The following is a 21,982-nucleotide window of genomic DNA, read 5'->3' as shown; positions in this document are numbered from 1 at the left end:
CTGCCTGAGCTACCATGTGCATTTAAAGGCTAAGTGTTAGTTGCATCAGCTTTAGCGTCAGGACCCAGCAAACGAAGACCCGGGAAACAAAGACCAAGGGAGTCTCTCTGTGGGAGTCAGACCCGGGAAACAAAGACCAAGGGAGTCTCTCTGTGGGAGTCCCTCGAGGAAGACCTTAGAGGCCACGGTATAGTAGCTATGTGTCGTACTTCAATTATCGTTAGAATCTCTACTCATAGACGACGCCACAATAGATCCTCTGCTCGGCGTCACAACCCATCCAATCTATGCCATTTACCCACCCTCGCCATCACTGACCTTGAAGTGATGGGAGGACTCTGGAATTGCCAGTCAGCGGTCAAAAAGGCAGACTCTATTTCGGCCTACGCGTCCCTCAATACCCTCCATTTCCTGGCCCTGACAGAAACCTGATTCACTCCAGAGAACTCTGCCACTCCTGCTGCCCTTTCCACTGTTTACTCTTTCTCACACACCCCTAGACCTTCGGGGCGAGGAGGAGGGACCGGACTCCTCATCTCTCCGATGTGGACCTATCAGGTCCTTCCACTAGAACACTTGGCCAGATCTGCATTTGAACTCCACGCTGTCACTGTCACCCTTCCTATTAATCTCTTCATTGTGGTAATCTACCGTCCCCCTGGTCCCCTTCGTGACTTCTATGACGAAATGGATGCCCTTCTCAGCTGCTTTCCTGAAAATGGCACACCACTCGTTATACTTGGCGACTTTAACATCCTGCCAGAGAAGTTGCACTCACCTGAATTAACCAACTTTTTTGCCACCTTTGACTTAACACTATCCCCTTCTCCTCCCACACACAGGGCAGGGAACCAGCTTGACCTGATATTCACAAGGTCCTGTGGCACCTCTGCTCTCTCTGTTACCCCACTCCCCGTGTCTGACCATCACTTTGTTGCTTTTTCTCTCCCCTTAAAGTCCTCTCCCCCCCTCCTTTCTAGTCCCCACATTGTCCCCACCCGCCGCAACCTCAAAACTCTCTCTCCCTCTACGTTTGCCTCAACTGTTCTGTCTTCACTACCTTCTATTGAACAATTCTCTCAACTATCCACAGAGAAATCCTCTGACACTCTGCTGTCCTCCCTCTCCTCCTCTTTGGACTCCCTCTGTCCCTTCCACTCCAGACCGGCACGATCTTCAGCCCCCCCTCCTTGGCTGTCTGAATCTCTGCGGACCCATAGAGCAGAGTTGCGGGCAGCTGAGAGGAAATGGAAGAGATCAGACTGTCCTAATGATCTAGCTCACTATCTCTTTCTTCTCTCAGGTTTCACCTCCACTGTGTCAACAGCCAAATCTGCCTTCTACCGGACCAAAATTAACTCCTCCGCCTCAAACCCCAGGAAACTGTTTTCCTTGTTCTCTTCCCTCCTCAACCCTCCCTCCCCTCCTCCTCCTTCCTGCCTCACTGCTGATGACTTTGTTACCTACTTTACCCAGAAAGTAAAGGACATTAGCTCCTCTTTTATCACTGCCACCATCCTCCCTCCCCCCACCCCCACCTCTGTCTTTACCCAATTCATCCCTCTCACCTTAGACGAGGTCAACAGAATTATATCATCTAACCATGCCACCACCTGCCCCCTTGACACTATCCCTTCCTCCCTCCTCCAGGCTGTGTCAAACGACATCCTGCCATTTCTAACCGCACTTATTAACTCCTCCCTCACTTCTGGCATTGTTCCAATGTCTTTCAAGACTGCCAGAATAAAGCCTCTCCTCAAAAAACCAACGCTTGATACCACTGACATCCTGAATTACAGACCGGTATCTCTTCTTTCATTCCTTTCTAAAACATTGGAACGTGCCGTCGCTAACCAACTGTCCTCCTATCTCTCATCTAAAAACCTGCTTGACCCTCACCAGTCAGGCTTCAAAATAGCACACTCCACTGAGACGGCCCTCCTCGTGGTGACTGAGTCCCTCCGTGCGGCCAGAGCCTTGTCCCTCTCATCGGTTCTCATTCTCCTTGACTTGTCTGCAGCATTTGAGACTGTGAACCACCAGATCCTCCTCGCCACTCTCGCCGAGCTTGGCATAGCTGAATCTGCCCTTTCCTGGTTCACGTCCTACCTGATGAATCGCACTTATCAGGTAACATGGAATGGCTCCCTGTCCAAACCTTGCACGCTTGATACAGGTGTCCCTCAAGGCTCGGTACTGGGGCCTTTTCTGTTCTCCCTCTACACCAGATCTCTGGGCTCTGTAATTACATCCCACGGCTTTTCCTATCACTGCTATGCTGATGACACTCAGCTATTTCTCTCCTTTCCCTCATCTGACAAAGCCCTGATTGCAACACGCATATCTGAATGTCTGGCAGAAGTCAGCACCTGGACAACTGCCCATCACCTGAGGTTTAACCTCAACAAGACTGAGCTCCTCCTAATACCAGGGAAAGATTGCCCACACATGGACTTACTGGACACTGTTGAGAACATCACTGTATCTCCTTCTCCAACTGCCAATAACCTTGGTGTAGTGTTGGACAATCAGTTATGCTGCACCGCAAACATCACTGCGGTGGCCCGATCCTGCAGATTTGCACTTTACAACATCCGCAGGATCCGGCCCTTCCTCACAAGGGAAGCAGCTCAGCTTCTAGTCCAATCACTGGTCATCTCCCGCCTCGACTACTGCAACTCGCTCCTAGCTGGACTCCCTGCCTCTGCGATTAAACTCTTGCAGCGCATCCAGAATGCGGCAGCGCGCCTCGTGTTCAACCTACCAAAGTTCTCACATGTAACCCCCCTCTTCCGAGACCTCCACTGGCTCCCTGTAATAGCTCGCATCAGATTCAAGATGATGGTACTGGCATACAAGGCAGTCGATGGAACTGCCCCTGCCTACCTCCAAGCATTAGTAAAGCCACACACCCCAGCTCGATCCCTCCGCTCAACTACCTCAGCTGGACGTCTGGTACCGCCATCGCTAAGAGCAAGCAAAGGTCGATCAGCAAAGTCACAACTTTTCTCTGTTTTGGGACCTCAGTGGTGGAACGAGCTCCCTACCGATGTCAGGACCGCAGAGTCGCTCACCAGCTTCCGCAAAAGACTCAGAACTCACCTGTTCAGAGTTCATCTCGACTCTGCATAGAAACCAATGCACAGCCACCATTGAATGTTGTACGTCCTGGCACTTGTACATTGCACTTATTCAAGGTACTTAATTGTGTAGCATCTGCAGTAGCTGCTGTCATTGCTTTACACGGGGAATGGGTTAGCCTAGCGATTGTAATACTTGCACTTGGTTCTATGAACATCTTTACTGTACCGACAGCGATATATTGTTTCACTTCTTATGACAAATGTACTTATTGTAACAAATGCACTTATTGTAAGTCACTTTGGATAAAAGCGTCTGCTAAATGCCCTAAATGTAAATGTAAATGTAAAAATATGACTCTGTAAGCCCCGGCGTCTGTTTTTTTTACTCCTGGATAAGTAATATAGGTGTGGAGGCGTTATTTTGACGCTTTGGCCCCGTTGGCGTGCCATAGGCTAGATCGTGTGACGTGTGACGTCACACGCGTTACACACTACATAACACACACATACTCATTATTATATTCCATCTTTGCCAAGTCCGTTGCGCTTGAGTAACTAAATTGACTGACTAAATTCTACGCACTGCACCTCCCAGTCAATATAAGGTTGAATGAAATGAGACCACATAGCCACTAGATGCCGCTCCATTACTGGGAGGGACTCATTTATTAAGGGGTTTGCTCCAGAGAGCTGACCTAATATAAAGGATGTATCCAGAACTCTTGATAATTATCTTCCAATAATAGTCTCACTGGCACTAAAACTATTTCTGTAAAATGTGTCTGTTTGCAGAATACAAATGACAAAAAATGGATCATTAGGCCTCCTACGCCTTATCCAGATTCATCAATGATGTTTCCCTTAAATCCCCCAAATAAATGGATTTTGGAAGGATACAATAATTTAACACAGAAATGTGTGATTTTTGAAGTAACGTTGCTGCTTTCAGTGGTAGCCCATTGCAAACGTTGGTGTCAAAATGCACACATTAAAGTTGGGTAAATAGTTCATATTAAAGTGATTTATTGAAAACCGTTCTGGGTGATCAACACTTCGATTTGTCTCTGTCCAAGCATATTGTCTAAGCTTGCGTAAACTTCTCGCCCCAGAGTTCTCCTGGTGAATCTCTAGGAAGGCCTCATCACATCGGGGGTCAGGCCTCCCCATCACCCCCATGCTCCATAGCCCTACCCCGACCTGCTCTTTCAGAATGTAGGCCTCTATGAAACACCTGACCACTGCTTTGTGTCAAATTGTCTTCTGATATAATAATAGTAGGCTAATAGGATGTGCATTTACATTTGAATAAAATAATGGTTTGGGTTTTCTTTTTTCCGGTTTAGCAGAACAGCTTGTTTAGCAGAGTGAAACAATAATTTATGTTTACATTTTTAATTAATTAATAGTTCTTCAGTTCTTAATAACCAACACAAAGGAAAGACCATTTTTCCAAGCCTTTTTTTTATTCAAAGAAAAAATGTAATCAATTGTTTATACTTGCAACACGGAGCACAATAAGTATAGGTATGTATGCAAGTAACAAGATATTTTCTCTAGTGAAAATAACATCCTGCCCATAGCTCCGTAGAGCATATATGGTGCTTTTAAAAGGCTGCTAGGCCCCGCCCCCAAGAACAGTATTTCCAGGAATCCCGCTTTCATGTTCAACAAGGGATTCCTGGGAAAACTGGACCCCGGGAGAAAGGGGAACAAGATCTCCTTTCTGAAAGCTTCATTTTCTGGCCACCTTATAATGGGAACACTTAATACAGTTTTGTAAACATTTGCTACTTTAGACATGCGTGGTTCTTCCTCATTTTACGTCCTCCTGTACGGTGGTGTCTGTGCGTCCTCTTCAGCAGGCAGCTGGCTCAGTCCTCTGTCCCGAGCTACAGTGCTTCATCTCAGACTACCAGCTGACCAGAGATGCAGCACTGCACCATGGGCCAGAGGTATGGACCCATGGACCGGTATCCATGGACCTGGGGTATCCATGGACCTGGGATATCCATGGACCTGGGGTATGGACCTGATGTATCCATGGACCTGATGTATCCATGGACCTGGGGTATGGACCTGGGGTATCCATGGACCGGAGGTATCCATGGACCTGATGTATCCATGGACCTGATGTATCCATGGACCTGATGTATCCATGGACCTGGGGTATCCATGGACCTGGGGTAAGGACCTGGGGTATGGAGCTGGGGTATGGACCTGGGGTATCCATGGACCTGGGGTATGGACCTGGGGTATGGAACTGGGGTATGGACCTGGGGTATGGACCTGGGGTATGGACCTGGGGTATGGAGCTGGGGTATGGACCAGGGGTATCCATGGACCTGGGGTATGGACCTGGGGTATCCATGGACCTGGGGTATCCATGGACCTGGGGTGTGGACCTGGGGTATTGAGCTGGGGTATCTATGGATCTGCTCCGCAGCCAACTGACCACATGTGTGATGTGAACACTCATGCTTTAGCAACCAACCTTATCTTCTAATAACATCTTTCTTTGGCATTCCAGCTAAAATAAAAAAAACAACTCATTAAGAAATCCATTAGAGCCTGCTAATTTTGATTGTTTTGTTCAATAAAGTTTGACTCTATTTGCTTGTAAATTGCATGAAAAATTTAACACAACCTAACTTAACAACAAATGTGTGTTTTGGTCGCATTAAACAAACTATTTAAAAAAAACACAAGAAACATGATGGCAGTAAAGAGGAACGATTGTAATATAATTTCTTACCCTGCATACGAGATAATATTGTCTGTGATAATCACACATTGCTGAACAGGTGCAAACAGGAAATGTTTGATTATTTATATCTGTTGGGATTACACCACAAACATTTCCTCTCTCTTCCTTTGACATGAATCAATTGTGTATTTGATTACATAGAAGAGAAAAAGCAAAACCCTTTATGACATGTTTTTAGTGCATGGTTATTTCAATCTTCAAACATGTAAGCAAACAGACAACTTTGTTTCTACTTACTTCAATAAAAAAATCATGCTGGGTCTGAAAGTTATAATTAGAGGGGTCATCCCTTTATTATCCATGCCCTCCCTGCTCTATAACATCGGAAAAACCTCCCTGAATCACAAGAAGATAGACGGTTCAACTCCATTACTCCCTGAATCACAAGGAGATGGACGGTTCAACTCCCTAAAGCCCTGAATCACAAGGAGATGGACGGTTCAACTCCCCGAATCACAAGGAGATGGACGGTTCAACTCCCCGAATCACAAGGAGATGGACGGTTCAACTCCCTGGATCACAAGGAGATGGACGGTTCAACTCCCTAACTCCCTGAATCACAAGGAGATGGACAGTTCAACTCGCTGAATCACAAGGAGATGGACGGTTCAACTCCCTAACTCCCTGAATCACAAGGAGATGGACAGTTCAACTCGCTGAATCACAAGGACATGGACGGTTCAACTCCCTGCCACCATGAGCTTTGACTTCTGCAACAGAAGACACACATACTTTGTATGAATCATGAATTATAAAAAAGTAGCTTAAGAAAATGGAAAGCATCCTAATTTGATTTGAACGAACAGGGAAGATGGAAGCAGAAGAAGAGAGGGATCCAGTGAGAAGAGCTCTGTCCCCTCCTACCTTTCCATAAAAGGACAATTGTATTTTGGGACTGCAGAAAGGCCTTTGAATAAACATTCCCCCTCTTGGCCTGCGATGGCTCCAAGTGATAGTTTTTCACTTCCTCCCCGATGCAGAATTGCCTTCCTCACCCTCTCCCTCTCTCTTCCATCTCCCCCTCCTCTTCTCGCTAACTACACACATTCCCTTTTCTAGTCACAGAGTCTGCAGACAGACATAAAAGGAAATGCATAGAAAGAGGGAGGGCGAGCCGGAGAGACGGGGGAGAGAGGAAGAGAACACATAATTCTTACGAATTTCAAAGCGTGATCATTTTCCTGTCTTTCTCTCCTTTGTTTAAGCAAGTCTATATTTAGCACACATTGCATATATATACATGAAATATTTTGAAAGAACTCAAATGTGATTTTAATAGTAAACGGTTTCTGCGGTGTTCAGCAGGTACAAAGGGCCGGCTTACTACTGCTTATTACTGCTTATAACTTCTGTTACAGAATAGAAAAGTAAAACAAAGGCAGCTACACAATGTCAACCTGTCTACATTTCCAGCAGTATCTAATGTATGTCTATAGTATGGACAGAGCTAGAGCTAGCCATCCAGCTGAAACAAACATTTCCTAATATGGCCATGTTAGCCCTCTGCCGCCCCCGCCCTGCCCCCCATAACTCGCCCCTAGCCCCCCTCCCACAACCACACACACACACACACACACACACACACACACACACACACACACACACACACACAAAACCATACACAGTTATCTTCTTATTGTGCCTCTAAAAACAATCCTTTCTCTCCTTTTACAAATTATCTGCACCATAAACAAATTAATAAATCAAACTGCTATTGTAACAATTGTTCCTGGTTGAATCCATCCAGTGTGTGTATGTGTGTGCATTTCTGCATGTGTGTTTAGGGTCACAAGAAGTTATGTGAAAGTCCCCTTTCCCCTCGCACCCTCAAGACTTCTGACTTCATAAACAAACAGATCAGTCCTCTCTTCCTGCCTTTCCTCTCTTCTATTATTCCTAAACATTTAGTTTGGTCATAAACATATTTGTTGTCACTCAATGTCAAGGCCAAAGAGTAATTCAATTTGCTTCCAAATGCAAGAGGTTCATAGTTAATGAATAAAATCATTACTTAAATTAACTGTATACACCACAGATTATATTCCAGACATATGGACAAAGTGTATATACCATTACAGTAGGGATGGCATTAACAATATTACCATGATACTGACATTACATTTTTGTTTGTCTTTTTTTTTTATTACATTGAAAAAGTAACAGGCTGGCAATTACAAGCGCATAAAAAAATATAAGTATTGAGTAAAAATACATATTATGAGATTAATTATTACATGAACAGATATTTTCCAGATCCGGCATATTGGTATATTGTATAGTATGAGATTATATGGTGATCCTGCCAATCCATAGTAGGAAACCTCTTCATTATAAACAACTGGACCAGATGTTGATGAGCTCTTACCTGTGCTCTCTCTCTCTCCCAGTGCTGCTCTCCTCCACCACTCTGTCTGAAGGCCTTTAAAGAAACAGCAAGGTTAGAATGGATCACGTTGTATACATGAGCGCATTGCTTCTTCAACTGTACCCTCCTGGTTCTGGAGGTTCCCCTTAGTGCACTTGTTGTATTGAACCACCTCCAGCAGACCCTATGGGAGCCCAACGCGCTGCACTAAGCATATTCCACTAAGCAAGGGCATGAACGTAGCAAACCACTTTGTCTGGTCATATTTTCAGGGTTATTTCAACCGAAACAATTCAGAAAAACCTTTTCCTTCTAACATTTTAACAAAACAAAGATATTCTGATGACAATCCCTTGAAGCGGTGATGGGCTCTCCGTACCTCAGTGGTTCTGTTCCTCCTGTGGATGGCTCGGGGTCTGGGGGTCACTGGATGCTCGCAGCGCCCCCCTCCTCGTCCCCTCCGTCTCCCCAGGTTCAGCTCACCAAGGCTGAACAAGTGTCCTGATGCCCAGACCACGGCTGGCTCTCCGTCTGCCTCCCATCTCCAACTCACTACCTTCTCAAGTCATTTATGAAGCGCCCTGTCAAGGAACCATTTCTACCACGCCTTATATGGTAACATGGGGAGGGGCTTAGTGGGACCCGACCCAACCCCCACCAGCTCCGATTGGTTATTATCGTGGGACTCCCTTGACCTGGGCCCTGTTTAAATGTCTGGGAAGTTTGTGTTTGTATGTGTATGTGTATGTGTATGTGTGGTGTGGTGTGGTGTGGTGTGGTGTGGTGTGGTGTGGTGTGTGTGTGTGTGTGTGTGTGTGTGTGTGTGTGTGTGTGTGTGTGTGTGTGTGTGTGTGTGTGTGTGTGTTGTGGAGGGCAGTAGAGAAATGGATGAGTGGGAGAGAAGGAATGATGGAGAAGGAAACCACAAAAATCACTAAGAGCGGTGGAGAAACAACTGAGAGTAAAGAAGAAGAAGCATTGAGCTGACTTGAGAGGTAATCAGGCATTCGATTTAAAATGGGAGATAAAGGAGAAGGCAACAAGAACCAACGGCAGTGGGCGGAGCGGAGAAGGGGATTGTTCCTTTAGTGAAAAGGGAGGGAAAATCTTTTGACAATTTCTTCTAAATTTGGACTTTTCTGGAGTAGCGGCGACTGGTCCGCCTCCTGAAGCGCCAGCTGGGATCCATTAACCCCGTCCTCTGGTAGTGTGTGAACGGTCAAACAGCGCTTCAATAAGGACTCCTCCTCTCTGCGTCCATCCTGCCTACACACACACACACACACACACACACACACACACACACACACACACACACACACACACACAGGGCCTTTATAACAAGTTATTATAACAAGTTATAACAAGTGTTGGACTTTATTGACTGCTCCTCGGTGTCTCCTGTGACCGATGCAGGTTTATCTGCTCTGCCAGAGAACTATCAGGTCTTCTGTGAATGGTTGGGAGTGGAGTGACGGGGTGAGCTAAACGGCCCTTCTTGGGATGAATAAAGACATCTGAATCTGGATCTGTAACACTTGCTGGCCAATATGGAAAGTGTAAGGGATGAAGATAGATTTGAATAAAAACAGAAATGTAGAAACAAAAAAGACTAACAGGGCAATATGTAAAAACGGGAAAGGGAAATACATAAACCATTGGATGCATGTGAGCAGACATACAGAACACGCTAGAATCAACTCTGTGTTATTGAGACACTGCGCTCAACATTTGGAGATTAATTTAAATGTTATTTACAGTAAGAGAAAGTACCACATTATTGAGTATCAGCTCATACAAAGAGGCAAATGATGATCAGCTAAAGTTGAATCTTTTGTGTATGAATGAATGAATCAAAGCGGGAAGCTTCACAGGCTGATTAAGTGATGCTATTGGTCAACGAATAAAGCTACAATAACCATATGAAATGCTATGCAGGCTTGATTAACATTTTTGTCATTTTGCAGATGTTTTTTTCAGGTTTTTTCATTCTTTCTATAGTTCAGTCATCAACACCTGGTTATAATGTGTCCAAATGCTGCTGATTATTTTAAGTTTATACAGAAGAATACCATTATTTCGCTATAATGGCCAAGTTAAGAAGACAGTGCACTGTGTTAAAACAGTTAAGGAAGGACCCTGATGCCATTTAGCAAGGTACATTTTAATTATTTTAAAATAGCGGGGGAATATCTTTTTTAAATGTGTAATGCAAATGTACAGTATGTATTGCCTTTATCTTTATGAATCAATTCAACCTTTAGTAGCAGTCCCTGGTACAGTATTGCCCGGTGATATTTTCCAATTTTGTTGGCGACAAAGAGAGAAGTTAAGAGTCACAGTAGCAAAAGATGCATTAGTACATCCCTGCTCTTTCTTCCTCAGTGTTGCTCTCCGCTTTTGTCTTAATAAGGCAATGTTTATAGAGCCGCAGTGTTTACTGCTGCCAAGAGCAGGCTGAGAGCTAGCAGTCAAGCATGGGCTAATATACACATGGAACCGTCTAGACAATGGCTGTATGTTACTCTAGACCAGGACTCTATATTAGGGATTCACTTGATATCAGTGTAGAATTCATTCCTGCACACACATTCAACTTCCACTTCGAATAGACTAGATCACTAGACTAGAGGGGTAGTAAACTTCAGGGGTAAATTAAGCATTGAAACAGAATTGGGTAATAGGGGAGAGAAAGATATTATTAATAACTGCTCATGTAATGGCATGAGCCAACTCGTCGTATGCAGAATATTTGGTGAGCCTGTGCCTGGGCCACTTTGAAGAGGATTTGGAAGTGATAACACCTGCGACAGTAGTCATTTGAAACTGTGACGGAATTGTTTAACTATCGACGCAAAACTTTACACTTTACCGAAGGGCGATATCTCGATGGCCTAACGCAGTATGGGTCCCTGGGATTCTTTGACCTGTGATTGGTTGAATAATTGCAGGTCATTTGAATAATCGTATTTGTACTTATCATGCCATTTTTAACACAATATATAAATAAAAATATATACTTGGACATGATTACCCATAATGTGTACCACATTATGGGTCATTTGAGGTTGGTTTACAGTTTTCACGATTTTCCAAAACTTTCAAGGTAACATCATGGATCCATAGAGTAAAAAAGATTCAGCATGTCCAAGCAGTACCAAGTTACCAAGTTTCAGGTATCTGGAAGTTTGGGGGTTCAACCACTCCTAAGTGGTTGATTTTTTTTAGTGCTTTTGCCCAATTCCCTTTCAATATAAAATAATAATAATAAAAAAAAGGTCTGCAATGTTGGGTCTCTCAAAGTACCCTCTGCACTGATATATGGCCGTATGGTATAAAATAAACTGTAGGAATAATTATGGAATATGAGGTGGAAGACCAACACGAAAAATAGATAATTATATAATATGTAAGTGTGCAAATAGTTGGCAAGAGTTGAGAATGAACAGAATATGAACACAGCACATTTTATAATAGGCGTATACATTATAGACGTTTTATAAATGTAATTACTACATTGGTTTATAAAATTATATTAAATAATACACATGTAAATGTTCCTTTTCTTACTGCTGTTTCAAGTGTTTTGCTCATCTGAAAACATGCACCCTGAATTATACGTGCAGTGGGAGAGAAAGCACTTCAAGCTGCGTTCACACCAAAAGACACATTTGTTGCCCGTTCGGTTTGTTGCCCGTTCGGTTTGTCGCCCAAGTTCTGTCTGATGTAAATTATTTTAGTCTATTCTATTTCTGATTACATGCTTCAAGCTAACCACAGTTATAAATGTTTTTTTCACCACATAATGGACAACACCATATAAGGTTTTAATGATTTTATAGATAAGTTAAAGACAAGTTAAAGGTCCCATGGCATGCTACTTTATGGATGCTTTAATATAGATATTAGTGGGCCCATAGGCGTCGATTACGCCGGGGACGCGTCCCCACCAGATTTCGTCAAGATTAATTTTGTACCCACCACTTGTAAAAAAAAAAATAAAAAATCGAGTTGAATTATTATGGATTATTACATGGGTCTTCTCAATGCCGTGGAACGCTCCGTTCACTTGATTGACTTCCGGCGGTGAATTATATTTGATAATTCACCATTGACGCTGTCAAGGAAAACAAAGGACTTTTTGCCAATAATGACGTCTTTGGTTTCACTCCTCAAGTAGTCCGGTAACTTTTCAACCCCAGCGTCTTCGGTTGCTAAGCGACGTCAACGTCTTTGGCGGACTATTTCTCTGCTGATCAACACTGCGAATGCTGGTAACATATAAATTGAAAAAAGCATAATAAGTGTAATAAGCGGGATAATGTATAGAACGTCGCCGGTCATTATCGAAATTAAGCCCCTTCAGGACGAACCAAGACACCTTCGCTGCGCGTCAGTGTCATGTTCGCCCTGTCGGGGCTAATTTTCCCGATAATGACCGGCGTTCTATACATTATCCCTTACTTATTACACGGCTCTTCTCAATGCTGTAGACTGCTCCATTCACTTGCATGGGCCTTCCTAACGTTTAGCTGTCAATTATTTTTGATTATTACACGGCTCTTCTCAATGCAGTGGAATGCTCATGTCCACCATATTTGACCGCTGTCAAGGAAAGTGTTTTTTTTTGCCTCTGATTCACGTCATCTGTATCACTCTGCAGTCCGGTAACTTATCAACCCCAGCGTATTCGGTTGCTAAGCGACGTCAATTACTTTGGCGAACTATTTCTCTGCTGATCAACGCTACGAATGATAACAAATACATTGGAAAAAGACACACTTGTGTGAAGTTATTTTTTCGATTTGGCAAGTAGCCATTACTAATAATACCAATACTCTTTGGCTGGGGTGATGCGGCATCAGACAATCAAGTCAGTTTAGCCTGAATACATAGGTAAAAAGCACCAGAGCAGGTTGCTATTACCATGGACAGTATGAGAACGATAACCTGGCTACACCACGCGATGCATCTGCAGACCACTGCCACATAAATAAATGTAAGACGCGATATTTATTGCTTAAGATTTGCTGGTGCTGTGGCGAGGTCTTATGTGTTTTTTGCACTCAAGTGGTCGGCTGTTATAACTTGCAATTGATAGTCGGTGGAGTCAGTTTCTTGTTGACACAAAGTGACTTTTGGTCATTCTTCCTTTGCTTGAATTCTGGAATAATTGTGGGGGGGAGTGCATGCGTTTTGGTCATAATGCCTGATGTAGGCTGGTTTTGATGGAATGTGTGTTGTGAATTGAGAACAGCCAGCTCATAATGTGATACAGCGTTCAGCTGTGCAACAAATATTTTTTTCTTTTTCAATCTTGACGACTTTTGTAGTGCTGTGTGTAGCCACACGTTTGCCCCTTCTGAACTTAAACACGCAGTTGATTTCCTTTCCTAGCTCCTCTTGTTTATGTTGTTAGCTTAGCCATATCATGTCACGTTGTCAACATTGGATACATGGAGCAGAACATAGTGGGTCATTTGTCCGATGCTTTTTGGAAACGTTTTTTTCATAAAACGTGCCAGACAGATTTTGTATACATTTTATTCCTTAGTAATTAGCTACATGGGTATGCCGTCTTTCAGAACCTTTCATTACCGGCACTAAAGAGAGAAAAAAGAGTGCATCCTCATTGTACCCAGCACTTCTGAAAATGCACTTCCGAATGCGTCTCTATCCCCAGCACATTTCAAACCAAACTGACGCCCATGAGTGGGCCCCAAACACAGTATTTGAAGACGTTCCCGAAATTCAGCCGTGGTGCAGAATTACAGCCACTATGAGCCAGTCGCACATTGAGCTTTCCCCAAATGCGCCGTTTCGGAGTCTGTAGCTTTAATGCAAATCAGGAGGAGAGAGGCGGGTCAAGGAGGAGGTTGGGGGTGTGGCCCTGAGCAGCTTGCGGCCATGGTACCATGCGCTCTGTTTACAGTGGATGTATCGCAATGGCGAGGCGCACAAAGCCTTTGGCCGTGTTCTGTAAATATTCTAGAACACTCCGGAATAGGTTAACGGACTCATTCCTGTATCCAATGGCCCGTCTCGGGCTCGTAGCGTCTGGGTGGCCTCCTCGCGCGGCACGGCTTTCCAAGATGGGGTGACGGCGACGCGGGAAGCGATGCATCCAGGTCGACGCTTGGGGTCCATCTGCTGCCTGTGGAAAGACACCCTTTGGCATCACCGGCCCGGGGTAGACAGGCAGGGCCTGGCGGTCCAGGGTCGCGGGTGGCGGCAACAGGGCAGTTGGCTGCTGTGGGGCGTAGGGGGTGGCTGGAGTGTAGCCACGAAGGAATCGCTGGTTGCGCAAAGTCAGGCGCCCCGACCTGTCAACTCTAACCCGATACTGATCGTGACCCAGCGACTCCACCACGACCCTTGACCTGTCCCACTTGTGTGGACTTGGGCCCTGCTGATTCTGGAGGAATACAGTCTCACCAAGTACCAATGGGTGGGGGTGGTCTTGAGTGAGCCCTCAAAGACTCAGTGGTGTAGGACATCCGGGTCCGAAGGGCGTCCTCCTTCACCGCCCATGCCTGACGCAAGAGCGGGTTCGAGAACTTTTCTAGTCTGTTGACGAACGAAAATGAGTGTCGAAGGGGACGACCAAATATAATCTGCGCCGGTGAGAGGTTGCAGTCGGGGTCAAGTGTGTTGCGCAACTGTAACATGGCACGCAAAAAGCGATCATGATCAAGACCGCCAGTTGGGCCAGTGTTGGACACCAGAAGGCGCTTAGCAGTCTCCACCACAACCTCTGCCCTCCCATTCGACTGTGGAAAACTGAAGACGACACGCGATGTCTGACGTGCCAAAATCGGAGGAAGTCCTCTGTATGGCTCGCTTTGAACTCTGGGGTGGTAGGTGGTGAGGATGGTAGGGGGGGCGTGGCTGCCTGTGACAGAGCATTGCGGTTACAGTCCGAACATCCATACCTGGTGGCCCGGATGTCCCTCGACATCCCGGGCCAGAAGACGATGGCACGGGCGTGCTGCTCCATCGCAGAACCTCCTTGGTGGGCAGAATGGAGGTGCCGAAGGACTCTTTCACGGAGGGATGGTGGAACCACGACACGGTTGTAATATAGGAGGACGCCATCCTGCGTTTTGATGGACCCACAGACTGGCGACAGACTCGCTAGGACATGATCATTAACATCAACCCTACCCTCATGCTCGATCAGGTACAGAAGGTGGCCGAGGTGAGAAGGGACCATGAGATGGCTCCTAGTCCTTGTGCATCGTCACGGATGGAAGCCATAAGTGCTGATTCTACGGCGTCAGGTACGTTTGGCGATCCCAAAGAGAGGCCGTTTGCAGAGCCTGAGCGGGAAGGATGCCTCGAAGTCACATCAGCGGCATGGTTGCTCTTGCCAGACAGGTACACAATATCAAAGCGCCATGGGAGCGCTGCTTGAGTCTGTACAGGCGTGAGTTTGTTATCTCATCTAGCGTGCCGTCGCCGAAGATCTTTACAAGGGGCTTATGGTCGATGACTATGACGAGGGTGTCACATCCTTGTGTGAAATATCGTGTCTGCTCCAGGCCCCAGGCCGCAGCCAGGGCCTCTCCTTCGATGGCCGCATAGCGTTGCTCCGCCGAGGATAGGAACCGTGAACCGGCGAGAGTGATCCGCCATCCTCCTGGGCAACAGTCAGGTATGCCAGAAGTGCAGCTGCAATGTTGTTGGAGCAGGAAGTAGCCAATGCCACCCCTGGACCAGTCAGGGCGGAGGCAGCTGCGCCTCCACATGTCGTATTCTCCACGCCCTCACGGACGGCCCCAATTATGGCTTGTTTGGATGCTTGGAAGGCTTCCTCCAGTTCAGGGGACCACAAGAATTTGCAGCGCGGGTTGAGGAACGGCCAGAATAGCGCCATAGTGTCGCGCAAGTGGGCGTAGTTCGCCACCTGGTTGACAAGGCCAAAGCAGCTTCCAATATCTGTCGTGGGGTCCGGGGTGGGGAAGTCCCGGATGGCGTCCAATACTTCAGGAGTGGCTTTGTGGTAGCGTCTGACACCCTGAAGCCAGCAAAATCTCCGCTCCTCTCCGCAAATTGAAACTTATCTGGGTTCAACACAATGCCCGAACGGCCGACACGTGTCAGGAAGTCGATGTCCTCCACCAGTGATGCTCTAGGTCAGTGTCATAGTGGACAGTGTCATCCACACAACATTCGTTGCGCACGAAGTCCGAGAGGACAGCGTCAAAACGACGCTTGTAGCCGTCCCCAGATGACAGGAAACCTTGCGGCGCCCTGGTGTAGCGCCAGCGGCCGAAGGGCGTGATAAAGTCGGTCAGGCTACGATCCGATACACGCAGGGGCACACTATGGTAGCCATTCCAGGCGTCCATGACGGTTTTCCAGGTGTCCCCCGGGATGCGACGCGCGAGGTGGAATAGAGATTCAGTGGCAAAGGTCTCACGTTGGCAGGACTTGTTGAGAGGTGAGAGGTCCACGGTCCTGCGGGTGGAGCCGTCGTGCTTCCTTGTGACTACCATACGATGGCACCATGTCACTGGTTCGCCGTATGGCACACGTTCAATGACTCCAAGGGCTTCGTCCCGAAGGAGGTCATCGTAGACTCTTTGCTGCCAGTGCAGAGGCACAATGGCCGCAGTGTAGCATGCCTTTGGCGTGGCTGCTGGGTCCACGTGCACCTCGATGGGTGGCCCCTCCATGCAAGGTAACGCTTGATGAAGGAAAGTGTTGAATGTAGATGAGGTGTATCTCTCTGGTAGCCAATCTCTCATCCGACCGTTGTTCTCCGGTGTGCAGTGGAATGGCATTGCCTGAAGCCGCGGTGGAGGGGCTGTACGCTTGGGGCATGAGCACTGAGCGTCCTGGGGATCACTTTGGTCTTTGCAGCCACTGTCGGCAGACCTTGTAGCATTCACATACAAGGGCTTGATCGGTGTGTCACGAGCGCCAGGGCCATTCTCGTCTCTGGGTCCTTCTCCACTGTTACTCGATGGGAAGTCCGCACGGAAGAGGCCGAGGTTAAGCAACGACTTGTAGGAGAGGTACATTGGCCGAACTGAGCTGCTCACGTACACTATCGAGCGGCAGGACATGACACCACTGTCGCTGGGGGCTGTTGAGAGCCTAGCGAAGAATGCTCCCTCAATGGCTATGGGTGAGCGGTTGGCGGCTGACAGGCTAAGATTGACAGGCTGCAGGTCATCACGCGAGAATCTGCAGGTGAATCTCCTCTAGAGACCAAAGATCAGATTGTGCGCCAGTGTCTGCAATGGCGGATATGTTCACTACATTGTCCGAGCCTCGGTGGTTGATGCTGTCTCGCGGTCTGACTGCCCTGTCAACCAAGATGGTGATTAAGACCCGGGGGTGGTCTTAATGGAGAAAATGTGGTGCACGAGCCTGATGGGTGTGGGACTACTGACAGTGCTGTGCGTCGTCACTCACACTCGCATACCACAATATAGGCACGTATCTCCGCCTTCCCTCGCACCCTGGCGGTGAAAGCACGGAATGCTTCATCACGTTCCTGGTGCAACTGAAGCAGCTCGGTGCACAGGACACATGTGGCAACCGGAATGACGGCTAGTGAACGCATGGCAGCGATCAGATCCACCAGGGGTCCGGAGGCGAGGTTGGGATTGGCTTTCAACATGCTGTCTCCAAGTTCAGGCCCAGCACACTGAAATAACTGGAAAGGGGTGTGGGCAGCTCCGACGCCTGAGCCGGTGCGAAAGACATCCCAGCGACGGATGAACACGTTCCATTCCTCTATCGTTACGCCAACATCGACCTTAGGCTGATCAAGTTTCGGGCCATGTAGAGTTTATTTATTTTCGTTTTATTAGCCGTTTTATGTTATTATTTTTTGCTGGAGAAGGAGGGTTAGGCAGCTGAAAGGAGTCGTAGTGAAACAAATGTTGTTTCGGCCCGGCATTCGAGAGGGCCTAGTGCACGGCTCCGTTTACTTCTCGTTTCCAAGGTTTTTCCTTTTACTTAAAGGGGAACTATGCGACTTTGGCCACTCCTTCGCTGTTTTCTTGGTTTGCGCTTGCATTGAGCTCCCCCTACAGCTTCAGAGGAGATATTTTACAACACTGTCGTAACTGTCATGGTCCGCTCCTGATTTTCCCATTCACCTGCCTGCCAAGCTGATCTCACCTAATTAGCTCAACCACCTTCACCTGTGCTCCCTCTATATAAATCCTCTCTCTCCACTCAGTCTCTGCCAGATCATCTCTTGATACTCACAGAGCTTTCCCGCAACTCCAGAACTGCTTCTCCAACGCTGACCCTGCCTGTTCCCGAACCCTCGCCTGTCTGACCAGGGTGCCTGTTGTTGAGTCCCTGCCGGCCTGTCTGCTCCCATTTCCTGCTCCTCACCTGCCTGTCTGCCCTCCTGATACCGACCCCTCGCCTGCCCGACTACCCGCCCGCCGACGGTACCCCCAGTCTACCTGATTGCCTACCAGTTCCCGAACTCTTGCCTGTCCCCGTTTACTCTGCCTGCCCGACCCTGATCATCTGTGCGATCAATAAAACCTTTGGACTGCCCTGTCATCATTGTCAGTCTGTGCACTTGGGTTCTGCCTAACCCCCCCGTTACACGTAGCAACTCGTTGACAACCCCATCCACTTCTACGCTAGCCATGTGCATTTGTTTTCAAAGAAGCCAGCGAATGCGTGGAGCCATGTCTGAGGTAGATGTTCATAAAGAGTAGACAAGGTTATACATTTTGAAAGGGTGTATGTGTTACAATAAACCCATCCTTTTTTATAGTTGACGGGCAGATATTATACCCTAGATTACAATTGTTTTATCTTTGGTTGTTGAACAGAACGATCAGTGTAAGAGTGTTGGCCAACATAATACATAACGATAGCATGAACAATTTGCGCAGCAATCGTACATTTATGTATCTGCTTAAGTATGTCACTTGTGTACGGAATTACAAGGAAATGGATTCAGAGATCGAGACGGTATGCTGTCGCTAGTCCCCGCAGGAGAGTTGTCATAGGCAGATGCTGTGTCTGGAAGATTAGAGACACATTTATGTTTACGTGTAAATGCTTGCAAATAATTGTAATCAAATATTATTGTATATGGTTTTAAAATGTTTCCGTTTTTTTGCCGATGTTTGCACCACCTTTCTTTCATTTGTTCAATAATACACACTTTGGTTAGAAAAATATTTATTTTGGATATTGAAAGAAATGCAAGTGACCGTTCTTCATGGTTTGTTTTTTGCCTTACGGCTATTGTGTAACATCTTCTTGAGGGTTCTCTGGATTTCCTCGTGACACTTGTACCCGCACAAGTTCGGATGTGGGTGGTGGCTGTACCGGGGCAGGCAGGCCGAGCCGTCTTAGGTCATCAAGCCTCATAACAATGCTGTTTGCCAATGCTTGTTACTAAGAAAAACTACAAAGCAATCTTTTTACAAACATGTTTACAAGCGGGGAACTACACCAAAGGTATAACATGGCTAAAGCTATAATAGAGATTCACGTATCGTAACAGTTCTGTTACCGACGAATATGCGCTAACTAGCAGCTCTCGTGCAGGGTACTGCATTATATGGCCAGCCGGACATATCAAATGATATAGGCTATACACTCTTAGAGGCATTCAAATACGGTCTAATGATCTAAACAAACAAGAACCTGGATTTGGTGATCAAGCTGTATCTGGGGACGAGACAGACGAACAGCAAAACAGCCATGGAAACAAACGTGTTTGGTAACGAGTACGCTAACACCCCAGCAAGCAAGCAAGCTAAATACATACAGGGCTCACAACCAAACGGTTGAGTAAACATTTTTTTACAGAGACTATTAACCTCAATAAGCCACAATACAATGAGGACAAAGTTCACCCAAGGGTACTTACAATTTCAAGCGTAACAGGGCCATGGCAAGTCGGCATCCGATTTGCAGTCTTCTTTTTCTTTCAGTTCACGCTATTCCTGAGAAGCTCGCCCAACGTTTACTCGTGTCTGGCTTCTCTGTTGGTCAGTCTCCCTTTTCTCTTCTTCTGTTTCTTAGACATTGGGTTTCTCTGTCTCTTTTTAGTCGACTGAACCATGATGAATGTAACAATCCCTTCGCTACTTGTGTTTATATCAAGCCGGTTCCGTGTTTGTGGGTCTGTAGTGCCGTAAAACAATTCGGTGCTTCGCGAGACCCGAGACTCCCGTGAGAGTGGGTGGCGGGTCGCCGGCAGAAACTTGCATATTCCCTTTTTCCGCCAAGATGCGCTAAGGGGAGTTGAACAGTGACCAATCAACCCATTAAGTGTTATAGAACCATCACAATGACTCTTAACTTGTTATAATAAGGTAAATTAACCCAAAAAAGTTGCATAGTTCCCCTTTTTACATGAATGACGTTGATAGTTTTTAGGCACTGTGGTGACTTTTTATCACTTGAAGTGTTTTAGTGCTAAAGGGATTTTTAGACTGGTCCAGCTGCTGCTCAATGACTCTCACGTTCCTCTGCTTGCGATCATTGCGATTCACCACTTATTTATCCATTTATTCAAAAAATCCAAAGACAAAGAAAGGGTGCATTACGGTATCATTTTTATAATATTGTTAATAGCCTAATAAACATTTAATTTGCGTTAGTATTTAATTTTTCATTTGCTTGTTTAGCTGTGTATGACAGTTAACAATGTTGGTGTATTACAATTATTTATGTGGGTAGGCTACTCCAACCTCCAATCTCGGGTGCGGAATGTAACTTGCGGGTACGGGCGGGTGTGGGTTTGCAAAATAAGGCCCGTGAATTGATTCTCGGCCGTGGTGGAGAAGGATTTGGGGGAAGAAACGTTGCCTTTGACTCTCTGAAGTCCAGATGTACCGCACCGCGACTTCAGATTGATGTGGAAGGACCAGAGACGTCGGAGAACCCGACGCAGTCATTTATTTATATCACCCAGAGGCGCACACAGCTTTCGGTCGTGATATTATATATTATATTATAGATGTCTATATATTATATTATTTAATTTAGATATAGAGCTGAAGGTCTCCCGCCGGAGTGTTCTAGATGGAACACGGCCAAAAGCTGTGTGTGCAGGATGATATTATGAATAAACGACTGCGTCTCTGGTAGGCCTACTACATCATTGCTTCTTTAGCGCTCATGTGATCTATTGGTCACAGCGGTCACACGGTTAGGGCAAATTGAAACCGGGGTTCTCTAGAGTGGCGAAGTCACGCCTCTTCCGGTTGAGCTCCGGTTGAGTCCCCCCCTCCTCAGTGGAGTCTGATGAGGTCTGGCCTCCTCCTCAGTGGAGCCTTCTTCCCTTCTGGCTTCCTTCCCTTCGACTGTATTTCAGCAAACTCACATTTCTGTTTCTTCTCTTCTGACGCTCACAGGTTTGCGGCTCATGTTTCAGCGATGACACTAAGCTTGTTGTTGGTCAGACTCAAACAAGCACCCCCGGGGTCTACAGTAACACTAAACGCGGTCCACCTTCACATGAACAAACTGGTCTCTTTTGCAATGATCCCAAAGCAGTTAAGAGGGGCCGGAATACAATTTTCAAATGACCAGTGATCACCAATATTTAAAATATGATAAATTACATATATATTAATAAAACATAAAACTGAACCTAAACTCAATGAGAGTGCATTGATTCCTTAAAAGACAACGATAAAGCAATCGGTATGGACAGTGGACTGGACCCTGGTCATCAGGGACTGGTCGGGCCTAACCAGAACTGGCTCCATCAGAGCCAGAACTCAAAAGGAGGTCTGAGGTTGTTTCTGAACCAGTGTCACCAGT

This window comes from Pollachius pollachius, assembly GCF_949987615.1.
Source record: "Pollachius pollachius genome assembly, chromosome: 10".
In the NCBI taxonomy this organism is placed as follows: Eukaryota; Metazoa; Chordata; class Actinopteri; order Gadiformes; family Gadidae; genus Pollachius; species Pollachius pollachius.
This window is presented reverse-complemented; position numbering follows the sequence as displayed.